Here is a 21677-nt window from a genome sequence, read left to right on the forward strand (position 1 = left end):
GTTGCCATGAGAAGAAAGAACATGGAAAGTGCTTTCCTGGAAGGACTGAGGCCATCTGACACGAGATTTTTCAAATTCTCCCCGTCGGCCTCAACATTTCTATGCCCTTTCACTCATCCTTTCTCATCTCATCTCTTCTTCCTCTCATCTCTCCCCTCATCTCATCTACTCATCTCTTCTTCCTTAAAGAAACAACGACCTCTCCACCTCTCCAAGGCTTTCCCTTGTGTGGGTGCTTCCAGTGGGAGGTACACAGCTTTTGAAGTCTATTTTGGGTTCAAATTCTAATTCATCGTTTATAGTTATGTGTCCTTGGGCAAACTATTTTAATTCTCAGAGCCTCAGTTTCCTAATCTGTGAAATGGAGATAACACTCCTCACATCCTAAGGTGTGTGCATATGGAATCATACAGGATGTGTATGTGATAAAAAGCCTTGACACACAGCTGACTTTCGTTAAAGCAAGTGGTTTCTGGTCCTGCGCCTCTGTAGACCTCTCATCATCAGTCATTCCCATGCTGTTGAATGCAGTTTCTGCCACTTTAGGAATTCTCCACGCATTTGATCACTTTATCCGTTTCCCGGCTAGGTGACCTTACCCAATTCATTTAGTCTCTCTGAGATTTAATCATCTTTTGGAAAAACAGCAAAAATGCATTGACTTCACAGGGCTAGTGAAACTAAACCAAGGTCTAAACTAAACCATATCTCTACAGTGTCATCATGAGTACTGTCTGGGTCCTGTGTCTGTCACTTTAGTCTTTAAGGGCACAAATATTCCAAATATTCATCCAATCAGTATGTATTTAGTGATCATCTGTTATGAGACACAGTCTTGATCTGGGTGCTGGAGGTGCAGCATTGTGGCAGAAATTCTTTGGTTTTCACCCAAGAGACACATACTCCTTTTTTCCTTCATCTCAGGGGCTGATCCATATGAACCCTTGGCCCATGAACTTCTCACTTACTGGGGAGAGGTGCCTTCAGAGAAGGGTGGAGTGGGTCTTCTTGTCTAAGTCTGAGTGGGGGACTTCTTAGGAGTGGATAGATGGTGGCAGGAAGGGTGACAGGACATCTTGCCATGTATCTCAAAGATACTCAGGTTTTGGAAGGAAGAGCTAAGACAAGTGGTTGGAGAAGCAAGCAAGATGCCTCCTGGACCCTTTGGAGGCAGTCGGGTGAGTCAAGGCTACAGAGATAGATCCCAGCTAGGGGTTCAGGATGGGCAGAGCTGCACATCCTTTGCAGAACCACCACCTTAAGCAAGACGCAGAACTATTCCATCACTACAAAGATCTCCCTCATGCCATCCCTTTATAACCACTCACCCTATCCCTAACCTTTAGCCACCACTAACTTGACTTCCATCTCTATAATTCTGTCATTTCAAGAATGTCATATATGTAGAATCATACTGTATGTGAGTGTTTGAAATTGGCTTTTCCCACTCAGCATAATGCCTTTGAGATTCATTTGTGCATTGCTCGTACCAGTGATTCATTCATTTTTACTGCTGAGTAAGATTCCACGGCACAGCCACTTCAGTATTCTTGCCTGGAAAAGTCCATGGACACAGGAGCCTGGTGGGCTGCATACAGTCCACGGGGCTGCAGAGTGGGACATGACTGCCGGGCACACAGGACTCGGTGGACCAGGCGTGACTGCCGGGAACACAGGACTCCAGGGACCACAGTTTGTTGAACTGTCCATGTACCGTAGGACATTTCGCCTGTTAACAGTTTCTGACTGTTGTAAATAAAGCTGACAAACAATCATTTGCACGTTTCTATGTGGATAGAAGTTATAATTTCTCTAGTATAAATGCCTAACAGTTTAGTTACTGGCAAAGATAGGTTTAGCTTTTTTTTTTTTTTTTTTTAAAGAAACTGCCAAACTGTTTTTCTGGGTGGCCGTGCCATTTTTATATTCTCAGTAGCAATGTATGTGAGGTCCTGGATTCTGTTCAGAATAATACAACTTTATTATTTTATATTTAATTAATTTAAACTTTGGACACAGCCTTGATAAAAAGCATAAAAAGCATAACTGGGGATCAGTTTTAGTATTGAATTCTACTTGATTATATACCTTGCTCTGAAGAACAGTAGATAAATATGGATTAACATGGTTCTTAAAAGTGAAACAATTGAATTTTTAAAGATATGCCAGTTCAAAAATTTCAATACTGAATTAGGATTTTTTTCTTGCTCTAATGTGAATGAGTGAAATCTTAACAGAGATAATTGTAGAAGGGGATTACTGCTGAGTGCTAACACTGGTAACAAAAAATGTGAATGTGGTGGTGACTTGAAGCAGACCAGCCCACACTTGGGCATCCATGATTCCGTGCTGCTGTCTGCTCTACTGTGAAACAGCCACATGATGGGAGCAGTTCATGTTCTCTTTCTGAGCCTCAGTTTCTTCAACTGTACATGGTTGACCAGAATAAATTACTAAATAAAAATTACCTAGGGCTAGCTAAAATACAGATGCCCCTGGCTCTCCCCTAGAGATTAGGGTTCAGCAGGTCTGGGGAGGTGTTGGGAGATCTATATTTCATCAGGTTCTAATTTAAATCTGATGAGTTGACAAATTTGGGAGAAACAGCACAAGATGATTGCAAATGATGAATTTGGGGGAAATAAATTTGGGAAACAAACAAATTTGGGAGAAGCAGCACAAGGTGGTTGTACCATGCTTTACTAGCTCGTGTGGAAAACGAGTAGCCTTGAGCAGGAAAAAATAAATTCTGTAAAACATTATATAATATTTATTAGTTTTTGTAGAGCAATAGAACACAAGGAGGTACAAGGAGAAAAAAAATCCCAGAAATGGACAATAATTTCCTTGAATAAGTAATAACTAATGACTAAATGATAACAACTCAAAACACCCCTAAGCAACCACTGTTAAGCTTCTAGTGATTCCTTCTAGAGTATATATATATATATATATATGAGTACATAATATATATAACATACATCAGTTCAGCTCAGTTGCTCAGTTGTGCCTGACTCTTTGCAACCCCATGGACTGCAGCATGCCAGGCTTCCCTGTCCATCACCAACTCCTGGAGCTTGCTCAAACTGATGTCTATTGAGCTGGTGATGCCACCCAGCCATCTCATCTCATAACATAAATAGCACTATATATAAATGATATATTTTATATTTATATATATTATGTACATATTTACAATAAGAGGAATAATACAGGCCTATTCCACACCTTTTGTTTTTTAAAAGGTCTTGACAAGTTTTGAATGCCAGTGCGTATAGATATACCTGTCTCCTTGACATTGCTGTGTAGTTGATTTTCCACTGTGTATGAACTCCAATTTATTTAGCTGTCCACTATTGATTGACACTTTGGTGGCTTTTAGTTTTTCACTATTACAAAAAACATTGTGATGAGCATCCTTTTTTATATGCTTGAGTGAACTTTTACAGAATGATTCATGAGGTTAGTTCCTTGCAGCTGTGTTTATGAATGACATGTGCATTCACAGTTTTAATAATTATCACTCAATGCCCCACTGAGAGGTTGCACTAACCTACATTCCCACTCCTGGCATATGGGACTGCTCACCAGGCACGCCCTCACCTAGCCCTGGGTTTCATCTGATGTCATTTTTATATGCTTTGGTCTTTATATGAAGTAAAATGCATGGTTTCCTTTTTTTTTTTAGTCTCTCCATTTTGAAACTGCCTTTTATTTGAAGGGCTCCGACAGTCTACTCTCTCACCTTTACCTTTACAGAGCTAACGTCACACCAATTCTTGCTGTTCCCCTCTGTCTACTGGCTCCTTTTTGAACCTAAGTACCAGAGAGTGCGGAGAAGGCAATGGCACCCCACTCCAGTACTCTTGTCTGGAAAATCCCATGGGCGGAGGAGCCTAATAGGCTGCAGTCCATGGGGTCGCTAGGAGTCGGACACGACTGAGCGACTTCACTTTCACTTTTCACTTTCATGCATTGGAGAAGGAAATGGCAACCCACTCCAGTGTTCTTGCCTGGAGAATCCCAGGGACGGGGGAGCCTGGTGGGCTGCCGTCTATGGGGTCTCACAGAGTCGGCCACGACTGAAGCGACTTAGCAGCAGCAGCAGCAACCAGAGAGTGTGAGAATTCCTTTTCTCCAACTGTAGTCTTCCTTTAAAAAAAACAAACATTTTATTGAGGGCTGATTGACGTACAAAGAGCAGTCTGTATTTAACACACACAACTGGAAGCTTGTAGAGATCACTGTACACCCATGAAAACATTGCCACAATCCATGCCGTAACCATATCCATCATCTCCAAAGTTCCTCCTGTCCTGTTATTATTATTATGTGTGTGTATCTGAGAATCACAGTCACATTTCTCTTGCCTTCTAACTGGCAGCTCCAGGTTATTTCTCATTGTTCTCAGATGTTTCTCTGTTCTTGTGGTGCGGGTCCAAAGGGCATGGAGAATGGCGGAGTTAGTGAAACTAAGACTTCGTTCTTGGCCGGCCCCCGGTTCCTTGCAGGGCTCCATTTTTTGATTGGACCGGGACATAAGGCGACATCATGGTCACAGCTCCCGCTGAGCCGCAATCCCATCGCCTTCAGTGGCATCTAATCCAGTTGAGCTCTTAGAGGCTCTCTCAGATCACTGGCTTTGAGGGCACAGACTGCTGGGGTGGCTGTGCCTGCTAACAGGCCAGAGGCTGCTCGGGGCTCAGGGCAGAGACCAAGCCGCCGGAAAGGGAAGGGCCCTTGTTGACTCAGTTGCTGGGCCACCGAGTGCTCAGTAACAAACAGTAAACAAAGGCAGAAGCACAGGCGGCAGAAGCAGCTCAGGGGAGAGACAGCACCCCTGCTCCTTGGAGAGTGGGCCACGATAAAGGCCTAGACGGTCACGGAGACTTTCTGGACGCAGCCTTTGACACAGGACGCAGGTACTTCTTGACGTCATTTACTTTCTCCTATCAGTCTGCATCAGGGGAAGGGTAAACCCGTGGGGAATAAGGAGAGCTCAGCAGGGCTAGGCCTTGTGTTAAAGGCTCTTCGCAGTGTTGTTTGGAGTATTACTTGTTTCAGGTTACTGGCATGGACTCATTCAAAAACAAGTGAAGGTACATTTGTTCCTAACAAAGAGTGGGCTCAACGGAGAGTTTAGAGTCAGACCAACCCTTGTTTGAATCACCACTTTGCTACTCAACATCTGTTCAAACTGAAACAAACTCTTTAACTTTGCTGAGACTCTTTCCTTACCTGTTAACTGGTGATGATAGTACACACTTTGTTGCAATGTTGAAGATCCCTGAGGTGATATATGGAAGGCAGGTGCTTGGAGGATAAAAGTAACCCAGTATATGCTAACTCTCCCTATCTTCTAGGAATGAGTGTTGCAGTTATTCCTTACAGGAGGTCAGTGGTTTAAGGTAAAGAGTCTCAAGTCATGTCTATGTAACGTCTAGGAAACAATGAACAAAAGAAAAAAATGTCAATAATTCGTCTAATATAATATGCATGCTTAAAGGAAAGAAAAACACTCAGTTTTGAGTTTTTTGACACTTTAAACAACCTTTGTTGTTAAAGCAACAACTGAAATCAGAGATGAGTATCTCCTGGCTAAATCCCACAGTTTGCTATAGGCTATTAGCTGAAACTAAGCTATGACCTTATCAATTTAAGAAGCACTTACTCGTGTCTCCTGGGTGCCATGCTAGGTTCTAGGGTGTTGGGAATACCTTTCTCTGCTCAGAAGATCTTCCAGGTGAGTGGAGGAGACAGCAAGTTTACCTGCACAATAGCTTGTGGTGGTAGCAAGTGCTGAAGAGGTGAGGGATCCTGGAAGAGGGGCTGACTGAGCACTGTTTGAATTCTAGGTGAGAACTAGCGAGAGATGGGAGGGCAGGAGTTGGGGAAAGGCATCTTAGGCAAAGCAAACCTCATGTAAAGGCCTGTGCATGCATGCTAAGTCGTTTCAGTCGTGTCCAACTCTTTGTGACCCCACGGACTACATCCGCCAGGCTCCTCTGTCCACAGGAGTCTCCAGGCAAGAATACTGGAGTGTGTTGCCATGCCCTCTTTCACGGGATCCTCCCTACCCAGGGGTCAAACCATCGTCTCTTACATCTCCTGCGTTGGCAGGCAAGTTCTTTATCACTAACGCCACCTGGAAAGCCAGAAGCTGATGTAAAAGTCCAGGGGCATGAATAAGCTAAGCACATTCTGGGAACAGCAAACAGGTTGGAATAACTTGAGTAAAGTGTGAGTGTGGGCATCTGATAAGAGAGAAGGCTGCAGAGGTGAACAGGGCAGATCAAGAAAGGCCTTCTGTAGCTTGTCTTTCACTCAGAAGGTCCTACAGAGTCATTAGTGATTTTAATGACGGAGATGTCATGACTGCATACAGATATTAGAAAGATTATTCTGGTAGTGATATGGGTATGGGAAGAGTGACCCTGGAATAATGATGGCTTCCCTTGTGGCTCAGCTGGTAAAGAATTCACCTGCAATGCTGGAGACCTGGGTTCGATCCCTGGGTTGGTAAGATCCCCTAGAGAAAGGAAAGGTTACCCACTCCAGTATTCTAGCCTGGAGAATTCCATGGACTGTAGAGTCCATGGGGTTGTAAAGAGTCAGACACGACTGAGTAACTTTCAGCCTAACCTAAGGAAACAAGAAAGGGGATGTCGAGAACCTCCAAGCAGGTGCTAACACTGAAAAAACCAATCATGCATATATATATATATATATATATATTCATTATATACATTCATTCATATACATATAAATTCATTATAAACATTACTGATGTGAAGGATGTATACTGCACAATTTACAAGTGATAAAATACACAATACTCTTTACTGCTAATTCAGTATAGTCAAGGAATTCACAAGGAATGTATTCATTGATTTTTGCTGAACTCTTGTATCCTTTGTCAGCCTATGTTTGCAATTGACCAACGTGTGTAGTTTCAACATTAACTGATATTTTTGTTTACGCTGACAAGTAAGAAGAAAGTTAAGCAATGAAGGTGAATGTGTTGCTTCTACTCATTGTCAATGACATGAATGACTTTTGTGCAGAATTGGACAACAGTTTTGAATTCTGGAAGACTATTTCCCCAAATTTTGTTCTATTTTCAATATAATAGCTACAGATATGACATACTTTTAGCTTTAATATGCATTGTTGATTTTTTTTTATCACTTTCTTAAGTCTTGTTGACTGAAAAAAAAAGCACAACCTGAAAGTTGAGCCTTATTTTTTATGTGAGGGCATTATTTAGGACCGGCGCCTGGGAAGGAAGCCTCTCAGATAGCTCTAGGGGACTATTCCAAAGAGGTAAGGGAGGAGCCGGGACACATAGGAGTTTTTGCTGAAAAGAAAAAAAGAAACACTCACGTAATTGAGCATCGAAAGATTACTGCTAAACACAAAAATCAGACATCTCAAGTTAATGATTTTAGTGCCTTTCTATGTATGTGAAGATGCAACATTCTGGGCTCCTTGAAATTACTTCTTTGATTTGAATCTTAACTATCAAGTCAGTAGCCTGTTTTTCTCTATCTTGAATTCCCCTCTGCGGGGCCCGCTGTCGGGGTGGCTGCAGCGGTGGGTAACATTCATTGTTTACTGGAGTTTTATGTTTGTCAACAGTGTAGACAGTCAACAAAACAACAAACCAAGTCCTCATTTGCAGCCTTTGTTAATTTCTTCGGTGTAAATATCCCCACTGTGGCCAATTCTAAGTTTCCAATGCTCTATCTCTGGACAGGAAGTTGGAAGAGATAAGTACTAATACACCATCGTGTGTAATTTCTATCATATACGTGGAGGAGAGCAGAGACTGCAGTATAGTATATAGTAAAATAATTAGGAAATGGTGGGTTTGAGCTTATGATTAATATAATTTATTTAATTGGAAGTTCCTATAACTTAATTTTTTGTAATACCTATATTTAACAACCAGCTTGCAAAATTTCTGGGGATTTAATAGCTGGCTCTCACCAGTCGGTAGGAACATTCTTCAGCACATCACAGGATCCAAGAAAGTTTTAAGGAGGAACTTGCCTGGTGGTCTGGTGGTTGAGAGTTTGCCTTTCAATGTAGGGGGTACAGGTTTGCTTCCTGGTCTGGAAGCTAAAGGAAATCAGTCCTGAATATTCATTGGAAAGACTGATGCTAAAGCTGAAACTCCAGTACTTTGGCCACCTGATGTGAAGAACCAACTCATTGGAAAAGACCCTGATGCTGTGAAAGATTGAAGGCGGGAGGCGATGGGGACGACAGAGGATGAGATGGTTGGACGGCATCACCGACTCAATGGACATGAGTTTGAGCAAGCTCCAGGAGTTGGTGATGGACAGGGAAGCCTGGCGTGCTGCAGTCCATGGGATTGCAAAGAGTCAGATGTGACTGAATGACTGAACTGAACTAGAAGCTAAGATCCCACATGACTCCCGGCCAAAAAAACAAAACAGAAAACAGAAGCAATATTTTAACAAATTCAATAAAGACTTTTAAAAGGATCTACATCAAAAAAACAAGTCTTAAAAGAGAATTAAAAAAAAATTTTTAAAGGAAGTTTTAAAGAGGCACAATCCATGGGGAGCGAAATATGATTAGTAGGGATAGAAGGAGAGACAAAGACAGGAATTAAGAAGAATACCTGCTTCTCTCTACGGGCAAATACATCACTCATCAAAACAGGAAATACAGGAATGGATCCAGGGGTGCAAGTCAAGGCTGAACTCTTTGGAAAGACCAATATGGAAAGAGGACTATGATTTAAATATAGAACAGAGAAGGATGGGGAATGTTTACAGCCTTCAGGAAATGTCGCCGGACTTCTTCATATGCCTAGAGACACGGCGCTCACTCCCCTGGTGGGATCCTGTTCTTTGAATTCCCTGTATCTAAAGCCCCAGATCTGGCTCATCATCATTCAGTGGAGTTTGTTTGGCCAAGTTGTTGTGCAGTAATCCTTTTATTTTTTAACGGAGTGTTTACTTTGCCCTGCTATAAAATGAATGTAATGCTACTCTTGTTTTTAGCCTAAAAATACCTGGAAAGCAATGTAAACCTCCCCGGAAAGACTCTAGGACTGTCCATCACTCACGCTGCCTCTCTGTCAGTTTTGCTCATTGAAGTTAAGGTTATGGAGGAAGGAGAGGGCTGGCTTAGAAGGACTTGCTGACCCGAGAAAGTGCTGCTGGTGGGCCAGGGAAGTGTGCACAGGGCACACAGCGTGTATGGGAATATGAATGAAAACAGCCCTGTTGACCACTTTTCCCCTTATCAACCCTCCTAGTCTCTGGCTCTGGTGGTCACTCACCCTGCCCCCCCATTATCCTTTTTTGCAAGTCTCTTTTACCCATAGCTTTTGTCTTCAGAAGCCTACCTTTTGCGTTCACAGAAGCCTAATTGACATTGAGCATCTGGTCCTGGTTCATGGCCTCGGCTTATCCTCTGATAAGTCCTTCACCAAATTCCTTCTCTTTGATTTGATAGAGTAGTTACCCAAGTCACCCAGAACATTGACCAGCCCTAGTTGGGGGTCTCTTTGGTTACTTAACACAGCAATTATACCTCCACATTTTAGTTGACTACAGCCATTGCCTGCTTGTCACTGGTTCTTCCAAACAAGCTAATGGAACAAGCAGGGCTTATGGCTTGTGATGTGCTGTGAACCACCCAGTGATCTTTGGTGATTTTGTTAAAATGCAGATTTCGACTCAGGAGACTAGAGGAGGGCCTGAATCTATTTATAACAAGCTCCCCGTTGATGCCAATATTGTTACATCTGAGAAACCACGCTTTGAGCTGCAAGGAATGGGGTGTACAGCTTAGGCCAATGGCACCTGTAGCCCCACTGATAGAGCTACTTCTGTTCTCAAGTGTTAGTTTTGTGGGTTTGTCCCTGCTTTATCCCTTGCCATCAGTGTTTACTCACCGTTAATAATATAAACAGCTCCCATTTCTTGAGACGATACTGTGTGTCAGACACGATAACCAACATCACATAGCTTCCCAGGTGGCATCAGTGGTGAAGAGCCCACCTGCCAATGAGGGAAACGTAAGAGATGTGGGTTCAGTCCCGGGGTCAGGAAGATCCCCTGCAGGACAGCATGGCAACCTACTCCAGTATTATTGCCTAGAGAATCCCATGGACAGAGGAGCCTGGAGGTTACAGTCCATAGGGTCACAAAGAGTCAGACATGACTGAAGCGACTTAGCATGCATACACGCACAGAGAAAATTAACTGCCCAAGGCAGACAATGGTCAGTCCAACTCTGACTTTTGAACCTGCCCTCTCAGCCACTATGATTTGCTAGTCCTGTTTTCCTTCTGGGTTTTTTGGCCCTGAAGTTAGTGTTTTTAGTTGCTCTCCTCCCAAAACTCTTCTTCCTGAGACTGGCTAACTCTCCTTCCCCAGACTTGGTTTTCATTTTATTCTTGGTCACAGGCAGCTGTATAGTTAATTGCCCTTATTTTTCTTGCCTTGATTGTAGAACTTCTGCTTATATTTCCTTGAGTTTAAATGGTTGTAATAGCCTAACATTATTGGAAATAGAGTAGGTAGTGAAGAAAAGTGAATAGGTAGTGAAAGGAGATTTATAGAATGCTGGAAAAGCACCAGTTCATGGTGGGTTGGTGTCATTCAAGAGGAAGATTTTGAGACCAAGTCATCAGAACTGACTCTTCCATAAACTGTTGTTGCTCAGTCGCTAAGTTTTCTCCGACTCTTTGTAACTCCATAGATTGAAGCATCCCAGGCTTCCCTGTCCTTCAATATTTCCCTAAGTTTGCTCAAATTCATGTCCATTGAGTCAATGATGCTATCCAACCATCATATCCTCTGTCATCTCCTTCTCTTCCTGTCCTCAATCTTTCTTAGCATCAAGGTATATTCCAGTGAGTTGTCTCTTTGCATCAGGTGGCCAAGTATTGGAGCTTCAGCTTCAGCATCAGTCCTTCCAATGAATATTCAGGATTGACTTCCTTTAGGATTGACTGGTTTGATCTCCTTGCAGTCCAAGGGACTCTCAAGAGTTAAGGATTGTGTCTTTTCCAACGGTTATTTTTAAGACATCTTTTGGTCACACTGCATGGCATGTAGGATCTTAGTTCCCAAACCAGGGATTGAACCCATGCCCCCTGCGTTGACAGCACAAAGTTTTAACCACTGGACCACCAGGGAAGTCTCTCTGGGTGTTATTTTTAATGGTATGTTCTGGATGGATAAATTTGGCTGAAGGATGTATCTTTACCCCCAAATATTTAAAACCAAGTATTCATTTTGCAGAGTTTGTGACAGGGTGAGCCTCTTCTCAGCTTAAGTTGGGAGCCCACTAAAGTCCCTGTTCTGCCTGAGTTCCGTCCATCAGAGGTTGATCTAGTTGTCACTTTGAGACAAGAGGGGACTAAGGTCTCTGTGAAGAGGGACCTTGCTAGACTTGTCTGGCTCCTGGACCCCTCTGGAGGCAGCAGACTCCATCTAGCTAGCTGGTATTCACAAATCATTGCCCCCAACACACTTAACCTCTCTCTGCTTCACATTTTCCCTTTCCCACAGAGTAATGCAATTAGCAAAAGGAATCAATCACTCTTTGTCTTGGCTGTCAGGCAGAAATGGTTACATTTAGATATAAAGCCTCGACCCTTTTTATAGACCGAAGTGAACATCTGGAGAACGAGGACCAGAAACCTGACTTGTTAATGCCCATTCCAAGAACTTTGTCACGATATTTATTTTATTTTATATTTTAAATTTAATTGAGCTTTATTTTCCTACTTTATTGTTTTATTTTAATAGACTTTCCTTTTGGAGCACTCAGCATAAAGCCCTTGAGGTCCATCCAAGTGGTCGCAGATATCAACAGACTGCTTTCCATTGCTGAACAGTATAATGTGACGTAGCCACACCACAGTTTGTTTAACCATTCACCAGATGAAGGACATTATGGTTGCTGATAGTTTTTATTTTTTCTCTGTATCTTCACCAGCATTTAGTATTATAACTTTTTTCTCTACTAACAGGTAGATAGTGATACTTTGTTATAGTCTTAATTTTCCTTCCTCTTGTGGCCAATGATGTTGAACTGGTGATCTTTCCATGTGCTTATTCATTGTGTATGTATCTACTTCTTAAAGTGTCTCTTCTTGTCTGTTGCCCATTAAACTGGCAGATCCATGTCAATGTATGGCAAAACCAATACAATATTGTAAAGTAAAATAAATAAATAAAACTGAAAAAAATAGACTTTATATTCTAGAGAAATTTTAGGTTCACGTAAAACTGAGAGAAGATACAGAGATTTTCCCTGCACCTATGTATGTGAAGATGCAAGATACCTCTTCATCTGGGCTCCTTGAAATTCTTCCTTTGATTTGCATCTTAACTATCTAAAGTCAGTAGCCTGCTTTTCTCGATCTTGAATTCCCCTCTGTGGGGCCCATTGTTGGGCATGCAAGAAGTGAAAGTTGCTCAGTCGTGTCCAACTCTTTGAGACCCCATGGACTATACAGTCGATGGAATTCTCCAGGCCGGAATACTGGAGTGGTTAGCCTTTCCCTTCTCCAGGGTATCTTCCAACCCAGGGGTCGAACCCAGGTCTCCTGCATTGCATGTGGATTCTTTACCAGCTGAGCCACCAGGGAAGCCACTCATGCATAGGCTTCCCCATTATCAACATTCCCCACCAGCGTGGTAGATTTGTAACAACCAGTGAATATTCACTGACTTATCATCACCCAAAGTCCATAGTATACATTAGGAGTCACTTGGTGTTACACGTTCCAGAACTTGAACAGATGTAAAATGACATGCATCCACCACGACAATGTCATACAGAATAGTTTCACGACCCTAAACATCATCTTTGTTCCACCTGTTCATCCCACCTTCCTCTCTAATCCTTGGCAACCACTGGTAGTTTTCTGTGTCCATTGTTTTGCCTTTTCCAGAATGTCATGTAATTGGAATGACACTGTATGTAACCTCTTCAGATTTTTTTCCACTTAGTTGAGCAATATGCATTTGTTTCTTCCACATATTTTAATGGTTTGATAGCTCACTTCTCTTTCAGTTCAGTTCAGTTCAGTCGCTCAGTCATGTCCGATTCTTTGTGACCCCATGAATCGCAGCATACCAGGCCTCCCTGTTCATCACCAACTCCCAGAGTTCACCCAGACTCACGTCCATCGAGTCAGTGATGCCATCCAGACATCTCATCCTCTGTCGTCCCCTTCTCCTCCTGCCCCCAATCCCTCCCAGCATCAGAGTCTTTTCCAATGAGTCAACTCTTTGCATGAGGTGGCCAAAGTACTGGAGTTTCAGCTTTAGCATCAGTCCTTCTAAAGAAATCCCAGGGCTGATCTCCTTCAGATGGACTGGTTGGATCTCCTTGCAGTCCAAGGGACTCTCAAAAGTCTTCTCCAACACCACAGTTCAAAAGCATCAATTCTTTGGCGCTCAGCCTTCTTCACAGTCCAACTCTCACATCCATACATGACCACAGGAAAAACCCTAGCCTTGACTAGACGGACCTTTGTTGGCAAAGTAATGTCTCTGCTTTTGAATATGCTATCTAGGTTGGTCATAACTTTCCTTCCAAGGAGTAAGCGTCTTTTAATTTCATGGCTGCAATCACCATCTGCAGTGATTTTGGAGCACAAAAAATAAAGTCTGACACTGTTTCCACTGTTTCCCCATCTATTTCCCATGAAGTGGTGGGACCGGATGCCATGATCTTCGTTTTCTGAATCTTGAGCTTTAAGCCAACTTTTGCACTCTCCACTTCCACTTTCATCAAAAGGCTTTTGAGTTCCTCTTCACTTTCTGCCATAAGGGTGGTGTCATCTGCATATCTGAGGTGACTGATATTTCTCCCGGCAATCTTGATTCCAGCTTGTGCTTCTTCCAGTCCAGCGTTTCTCATGATGTACTCTGCATAGAAGTTAAATAAGCAGGGTGACAGTATACAGCCTTGACGAACTCCTTTTCCTATTTGGAACCAGTCTGTTGTTCCATGTCCAGTTCTAACTGTTGCTTCCTGACCTGCGTACAGACTTCTAAAGAGGCAGGTCAGGTGGTCTGTATTCCCACTTGTCCTTAGCCCTGAATAATACTCCAGTGTCTGGAAGTACCATGGTTTATTTACCTACTCACCTACTGAAGGACATCTTGGTTGCTTCCAGGTTTTAGCAATAATAAATTAAGCTATCATAAATATTCGTGTGCTGGTTTTTATATTGACGTAGGTTTTCAACTCCTTTGGATAAGTACTTGCTGGTCACATAGTAAGAGTATGTTTCGTTTTGTAAGAAATCCCCAAACTGTCTTTCAAAGTGGTTGTACCATTTGCATTCCCATCAGCAATGAATGAGAGTTTCTGTTCCTCCACATCTTTGTCAGCGTTTGGTGCTGTTAGTCTTCTGGATATTGGCCATTCTAATATCATTCTGAATGCTCCCTTGTGAAGTACATACGTATTAAGGATGGTCATGTCTTCTTGGAATATTGACTCTTTCATTATAATACTATGTACTTCCTGGTATGGTAATTTCAAGGGCTCCGTCTTACCTGAGCCTGGTTCTATCACTTGCTTTATTTCTTTAGACTGATTTTTTTCTTGCTTTTATATATGACTTGGCGATTTTTTGTTGAAACCCAGACATTATGTATTGAGTAATAGGAACTGAGATACACAGGCTCTTAGTGTGAGCACTTACGTTAATCTGGCCGGGATTTACATTGTTTTTACCATTTGGTGTAGCCATAGGTGTCTAAGGCTTCAACTTCTAGTATCTTTGCTTTTCTTTCCCCAGTTGTTTTGGGTTTCTCTAAAAATGACTTCTTAAATACAAGCCTTTTGCTGTCATCTTCTGTTTTTATACAGGAGTCCTGTTGATGTGGTGGTGAAGTGTAATGGTAGTTGCTCAGTCATGTCTGACTCTTTGCAACCCCGTAGACTGTAGCCTGCCAAGCTCCTCTGTCCATGGAATTTTCCAAGCAAGAATACTGGAGTGGGTTGCCACTTCCTACTCCAGGGTTATCTTCTTGACCCACTGATTGAACCCACATCTCCTGTGCCTCCTGCATTGGCAGGCAGATTCTTTACCACTAATTCCAGCTGGGAAGTCCAGGTGGTGAAACGCAGAAGACAAGTTATGTTCCATAATCCTGTGATTAGGTCTCAATCTCCGTAACTTTGTTGCTCCACTGGGCTCTGACCTTCACACGTTCTTCTTAGCTTCCTTCTCCCCTGTGGTGAGACAGGCAGGCTGGAGGCACTGGATTTGGGTATTTCCCTTCCCTTATCTTGGTTAGACTCGTAAAGTAGTTTTCCTTGAGGAGGAGATCAGGACGCTTTTGGCCTCTTTTTAAATGGTTATGTTTTTCCTTCTCCTGCTGGAAAGCATAAGAGGATTTTCTCATATTCCCCACGAGAATCTGGTGGGACTCCTGGAGATAAAACTCACAAAATGCGAGGTTCCTCTAAGATGGGGCTCTGCAGAATTTTTAACTGTCAAGATAGCTAGTCTACCCTAAGCCTATGCAGCATGTCAATTATAGTCTGTTTCCCTTCCTGGTACTGATTCCAGACACTTTTTTTTTCTTATTGTGAGAATGGGAGTGATGACTTCCAAGCTTGTCACATGCTGCAGCAGAAACTGGAAGACTGCCTGTTGCATATTTTAAGACTTAATTCATGTAAATGCCATACCAAACCTTGATTTTTTTTAAAAATGTAGTCCAATATATCACTCGTGTTTCATGGATTTTTAATTTTTTATCTTATTTAAGAAAGAAGATTTTCACCATTTCATTTATAAATTCAGTATTATTATATCCTAAATCTCTCCCTTTCTTCCTCTCTTTTCTTTCTCTTTCCTATATAGATATATAATACTTAGTACTTTAATTAATTTTAAATATTGTGTGTGATATGAAGTATGAATCTGAATTTATTTTTGCCAAATGAACAGCTATTATCCTAATATTATTAATTAGCCACTGAATAGTCAGTTCATTGGACTATAAAGAAAGCTGAGTGCAGAAGAATTGATGCTTTTGAACTGTGGTGTTGAAGAAGACTCTTGAGAGTCCCTTGGACTGCAAGGAGATCCAACCATCCATCCTAAAGGAGATCAGTCCTGGTGTTCATTGAAAGGATTGATGTTGAAGCTGAAACTCCAATATTTTGGCAACCTGATGCGAAGAGCTGACTCATTGGAAAATACTTTGATGTTGGGAAAGATTGAAGGCAGGAGGAGAAGGGGACGACAGAGAATGAGATGGTTGGATGGCATCAGCGACTCGATGGACATGAGTTTGGGTGAACTCCGGGAGTTGGTGATGGAGGGAGGCCTGGTGTGCTGTGGTTCATGGGATCGCAAAGAGTCGGACACGACTGAGTGACTGAACTCAGTTCATTAGTCAGTGCATCTTTCCTCATTGGTTTAAATGAGTAAATTTTCTTATTCAACTTGGTTTATTTTATATTTTGTTACTCTGTTCATATGTGAATACCACACTGTTTTATTCAAAGGGGTTTTATAATACAACTATTCTTTGTTTTAATACTAAGTAAAAAGTCTCTGCAGCTCCTTATTTTGCACTTTCAGCTTCACCAGGGAGCCTAGCATTGTGGAGAACATACCAGGTTTGAAGCCACTAAATCAGCCACTGTGAACTTAAAGGATAATATACTTGCAATATTTTAGCTTTAATGAAAAGGTCTTTATATGTTGCTGAGGATTTTTCTTTAATTGTGGAGTTTTCCCTTGATGACATCTGCGTTTGATCCTTGGTCTTTCCATTGCCTTTATTATTCTTCTCATCTTCATTTAGATTTTTGTTTGAGCGAAAAACAATCAATTGTTCCAGCTAGGTAACTTTCTTTTATTTTCACACTGTCTCTAATTGTGCGCAAGCATGTTAATGCCCTTGACTCAGTAGCTCAAGGGATGTCCTATGTTCTTTAATTTTTAAAAATGATTTAGAATTTCATGCTTTTTTTATTGTTAAAACTTGTCTTCTCTTACACTTGCCAGAATAAATATGTCACAGCATGGTTCTGTGACACTTTCAAACCACTTTGCATGCTTAATGTTCAGCGTTCAACATTTGGCTAATGTTGCCCGAAGATCAGAGAAAACTTTGAGACAGAATACTTCCGAAGGAGAGTAAAAGAGCGCGGTGAATGAAGATGAAGCACAGGAAATGAGTGGGGATAGGAGCTCGGTAGCCTATCAGCTTGCTGAATTCCGTTCTTTTACTTCATGTCGTTTGTTATTACTTGCTGGTGTGAAATATCTCTACGAAAAAGACTAGTGAAGTGTTTTTCAATCTTATTTCCATATAACATTGACTTTATTTCCCCGATCTGCCAATCATGTTATTTTTATAATAGAGATGTGTTTGTTGATTGGAGTGTATTAGAAGAAATATGTTCATGTTATTGTTTATCTTCAATATTTTTATTATTTTATCTTAACAAATTTCTAAGAAAAATGTTATTATCTCTTCCTATGACTGTCAGTTTCTAAATTTCTCTGCATAATGTTGTCAATATTTTCTTTTTAGATTTTCTGGTTGTATTTTTGGTACATTTAAGTTCATGATTGGTATTTTTTTAAGGACTTTCTTGGTCATAAGTTTGACAAAAATTTGACTTCTGTCCTTTATTAATATTGCTATGCTATTAATAGCTTTATTTTGGTTGGTGCTTCCATAGAACTACTATACTTAATTCTATCTTTTCCACTTTTCTATTTTAGATAGCTTCCTTTAAACAATTTTAGCAGAGTTTTCTTTTTCCTCTAATCTGATAAACTCAGGTTTTAGAAGAGCTTCTTTTTGATATTAAAGATATATAAAGTACAAAAATCGTAAGTGCTCATCTTGATGCATTTTCACAAACTGAGCATACTCGAGTAACCAACACGCAGATCAATAAATGCACCATTACCAGAACCCTTCCTTGTGCCTCTTCCAACATGATCCCTATCCCAGGTAACCTCTATCCTGACCTCTCATGGTTTTTTGTTATCCTGAATGAATTCTGACAGATGTATTCTTCATTAATTTACCATTTTATTTGGAAAAACTCCATATGCCTTTCCATGGCCTGAGCATTCCTCTAGGACATGACCTCTGTTTATCTCCTCAACCTCATCTTGTTCCGTTCTACCTCTCCTACATTGCACATTAGCCAAATTAGCCTCTGTACACAAAAGACAACAAGCATGACTGATTGCTATTCTTTGAAAAGCCTGCTTACAAGTTTAGCCCTTGGCTGGTTTCTGGGAATTTAGTTTCCAGGAAAGTCTCCACCACTCTGATAACTGACCTCCCCTTACCCCTCTTTTTAAATAACTGTAGATTGACTCAGATAGTGTAATCTTGTGCATGGCTTATTTTGCTCACCATTCTATTTATCAGGTACGTTTAGTTGTAGTTTGTTAGTCTCTTTGCCGTTGAGTATTTTATTATGTGGTGTATACACTAAGATTTATCTATCCTGTTGCTTATAGGCATTTGAGTAGTTTCCAGTTCGGTGGTACTGTGAATACTGTTGCTATGTCCATTCACTGCATGCCTTTCGGACATGCATATATGAAGACACGCATATATGAAGACACGCATATATGAAGACACGCATATATGAAGACACGCATATATGAAGACACGCATATATGAAGAGTAGAAATTTGACTTCATGGATATGTAGCTTTTGTGGGCCCTGCCAGACAGTTTTTTTTCATGGTTGTACTAATTTATGGGGCTTCCCTGGTGGCTCAGCGGTAAAAAACCTGCCTGCCAATACAGGAGATGTGGGTTAAGTCCCTGAATTGGGAAGATCCCCTGGAGAAAGAAATGGCAACCCACTCCAGTATTCTTGCCTGGGAAACCGCATGGACAGCGGAGCCTAGCCAGAGGGCTACAGTCCATGGAGTTATAAAGAGTCAGACACAACTTAGCAACTGAGCACTCAGCACTAATTTATATCTCTGCCAATGAGGTAGGAGAGTCCTAGTTCTTCTATATCTTCATCAACCCTTGGTACTTTATGTCTTTTTCATTTAGTTTTTCTGACACTTGTATAGTGGTATCTCATTGTGATTCTAATTGTAATTCTCTGATGATTGATAAAGTTGAGCATTTTTTAATATGTTTATTGGCCATTTTTGTGTATCCTCTTTTGTGATCTGCTTGCTTAAGTTTTGTCCTTTTTTTTTTCTATTTGGTCTGTTTTTTAAAAACTGATTTGTGATAGTTTTAAAAATACATTCTGGATAAAATTGCTTTTTTTGATATATGTATTCTAGATATCACCTCCTCCTCTGAATTATCATTTTACTCTTTAATGGTGTTTTTTGCTAAACAGAGTAAATGCACCAGCCTTTTAGTAGGTACATTTGACCTTTTTACATGTACTGATTTCTGATGTATTACTGATGTATTTGGCCATATTTTGTGTTTTATTTATTTATCATTATTTATCCTGTTTTTTCCTTTTTCTGCTTTCTGTTGGATTGATAAACTTTTTTGTATTTTTTTTTATAATCCTCTGTCATTTGGAAACTATTGATTGGATTTCTATTTTTGAGATGAGTACCCTAAAGTTTTTTTTTTTTTAGCTTTATATGCTACTGTTAAGATAATTTCTAGGGCGAGTATAATTGCTTTATAAATGATCTACTTTTATATCTGATAACATAGAGACTTTGTATTTGATGTTCTATAGTGCTGCTGCAATGTGTCTAGGTGTGATTTTATTTTGATTTATCCATTTGTGTCTAAGGACTCATATTTCTTAAACTCTGGAGAATCTTCAGCAATTCATTTATTTCTTCAAATAGTCCTCCTCTCTTCTCCTTCCATTCCCTTCTGGAACTTACACTAGAAAAATGCTGGAGCCTTCCAACTGTACCACATACCCTGCAGCTAATGTGATCTTTCAAAAGTATGAATTCTATTATGTTGGTCATATTTGCAACTCTCTATGCTAGACGTTTTCCTAACCACCCTCTGGACTTTCTAGCTCTTCAATTACTTACACAGTCAATTTTTTGTATTAACTTTTTTCCTTTTGAGAAACCTAATTTTTTGTTATCCTGGATGATCTCTGACAGATGTACTCCTCATTAATTTACCATTTTATTTGGAAAAATTCCAAATGCCTTAGCATGGCCTGAACACTCCTCTGTGATGTGACTTGTTTACCTCCTCAGTCTCGCCTCTGTCGTACACTAGCCAGATTAGCCTCATGCACACAAAAGACAACAAGCACGACTGACTGCTATTCTTTGAAAAGCCTGCTTATAAGTTTAGCCCTTGACTGATGTCTGGGAATTTAGTTTTCAGGAAAGTCTCCACCACCCTAACTGATCAGAGTGGTTATCTGTGCTTAGATGGTGCAAACAATATGATTTGTGCTGAGAACACGCTTTCTTTCTGGAACTTTGGAATTTTGGTACTTACTATGCAGAGGGTGCATATGGGATCATTCCCCAGTAAAAAACCTTGGGTGATGAGCTTCCATGGTTGACAATATTTCACTCATGTCATTACAACTCATTGTTGGCGAGCACATCCTTTCTAACAACTGGAAAAGGACTCTGGAAATTTTGTGCCTTTTTCCCCCCAGGATTTGCCTTATGTACCTCTTGTTTTCACTGATTTTGCTTTGTATTCTTTCTCTGCGTTAAATAATAACATGATGAGGACTATATGCAGAGTCTTTGAATCCTCCTCCTGAATCATGGAACCTAGGTGTGGTCTTGGAAATACCACCCACACACATCTTAGAGACCTGTGAAGGAATAAGGTATTGCATAATATTTTAAAGTCCATTTTAAAAATCTCTCATATTATTTCCAAAATTTCACAAAGACATTTCCAAGCACACTTAGTTTCAAGGTTAGAAGTCATAGAGATTATAGACTAACTTTAAAAGCAAATAAATTCCTAAATTTCACAAAGACAAATGCTTTAATATACATTTTTACCTTTAAGAGCATCTTTGGCTATGTATTTTTAATAGATATACAGAAAGTGTAAAGCGGTCTCAGTGAATTAGTTATTCACTATAGTGAATCCGTTATTACAGGACTGGACATACCTAACTTCCTATTGCAAACACTGTTGTTATTTTTGGGTGAAACAAACATGCTTCTCTATGGCAAACCTTCAAACAACTGTGATTTAATTTCCAAGCATACATAGTTTCAAGGTTAGAAGTCACAGAGATTATAGACTAACTATAAAAGCAAATAAGTACTTATTCAGAACTTCCCTTTTAATAAGCTATAGCATAAATATAAATTCAACTTAAATTTTGGAATACCTCATAGGCAAATCACTAATCTCCTCCCTTATCTTTCTAACCTTGAGATTTCAAACACTGGGTCAACAATTTGTTTATTTGAAGTCTTTCATTAAGCACCATTAACATTATCATGATTTCAACAGAAATTTTTAGTAAGGTTGTATTAAGATATTATAACCCCCTCCTCAACAGTTCCAATTCATTACTGCCATGAGGTTTTCCGTCAGCAATTCTCCTCTGCCACCTTTGCAGGGCTAACTTCTTTATTGTTGTTCAGACCTCAGTTTGAATATTACCTCCTTAGAGAAATCTCTCTCTAAAAAAGCTAGCTGTTTACTCTCATTCATGTTTTTATC

The 21677-nt window shown here is 40.5% G+C and overlaps 1 protein-coding gene across 1 annotated transcript in view; it reads left to right on the plus strand.

The window, feature by feature from the left end:
* Positions 1 to 4796: 4796 nt before the first annotated feature.
* The window catches only part of FRMPD2 (FERM and PDZ domain containing 2), a 99603-nt gene continuing 82722 nt past the window's right edge, over positions 4797 to 21677 (plus strand). Inside the window, exon 1 of the mRNA XM_086381274.1 lies at positions 4797 to 4922. The gene's annotated coding sequence lies outside the window, so the exon portion shown is untranslated. The remainder of the gene's footprint in view (positions 4923 to 21677) is intronic.

The sequence above is a fragment of the Bos grunniens genome, chromosome 28 (assembly GCF_055505025.1).
Source record: "Bos grunniens cultivar Pamir isolate PY7600 chromosome 28, Bosgru_T2T1.0, whole genome shotgun sequence".
Classification (NCBI taxonomy): domain Eukaryota; kingdom Metazoa; phylum Chordata; class Mammalia; order Artiodactyla; family Bovidae; genus Bos; species Bos grunniens.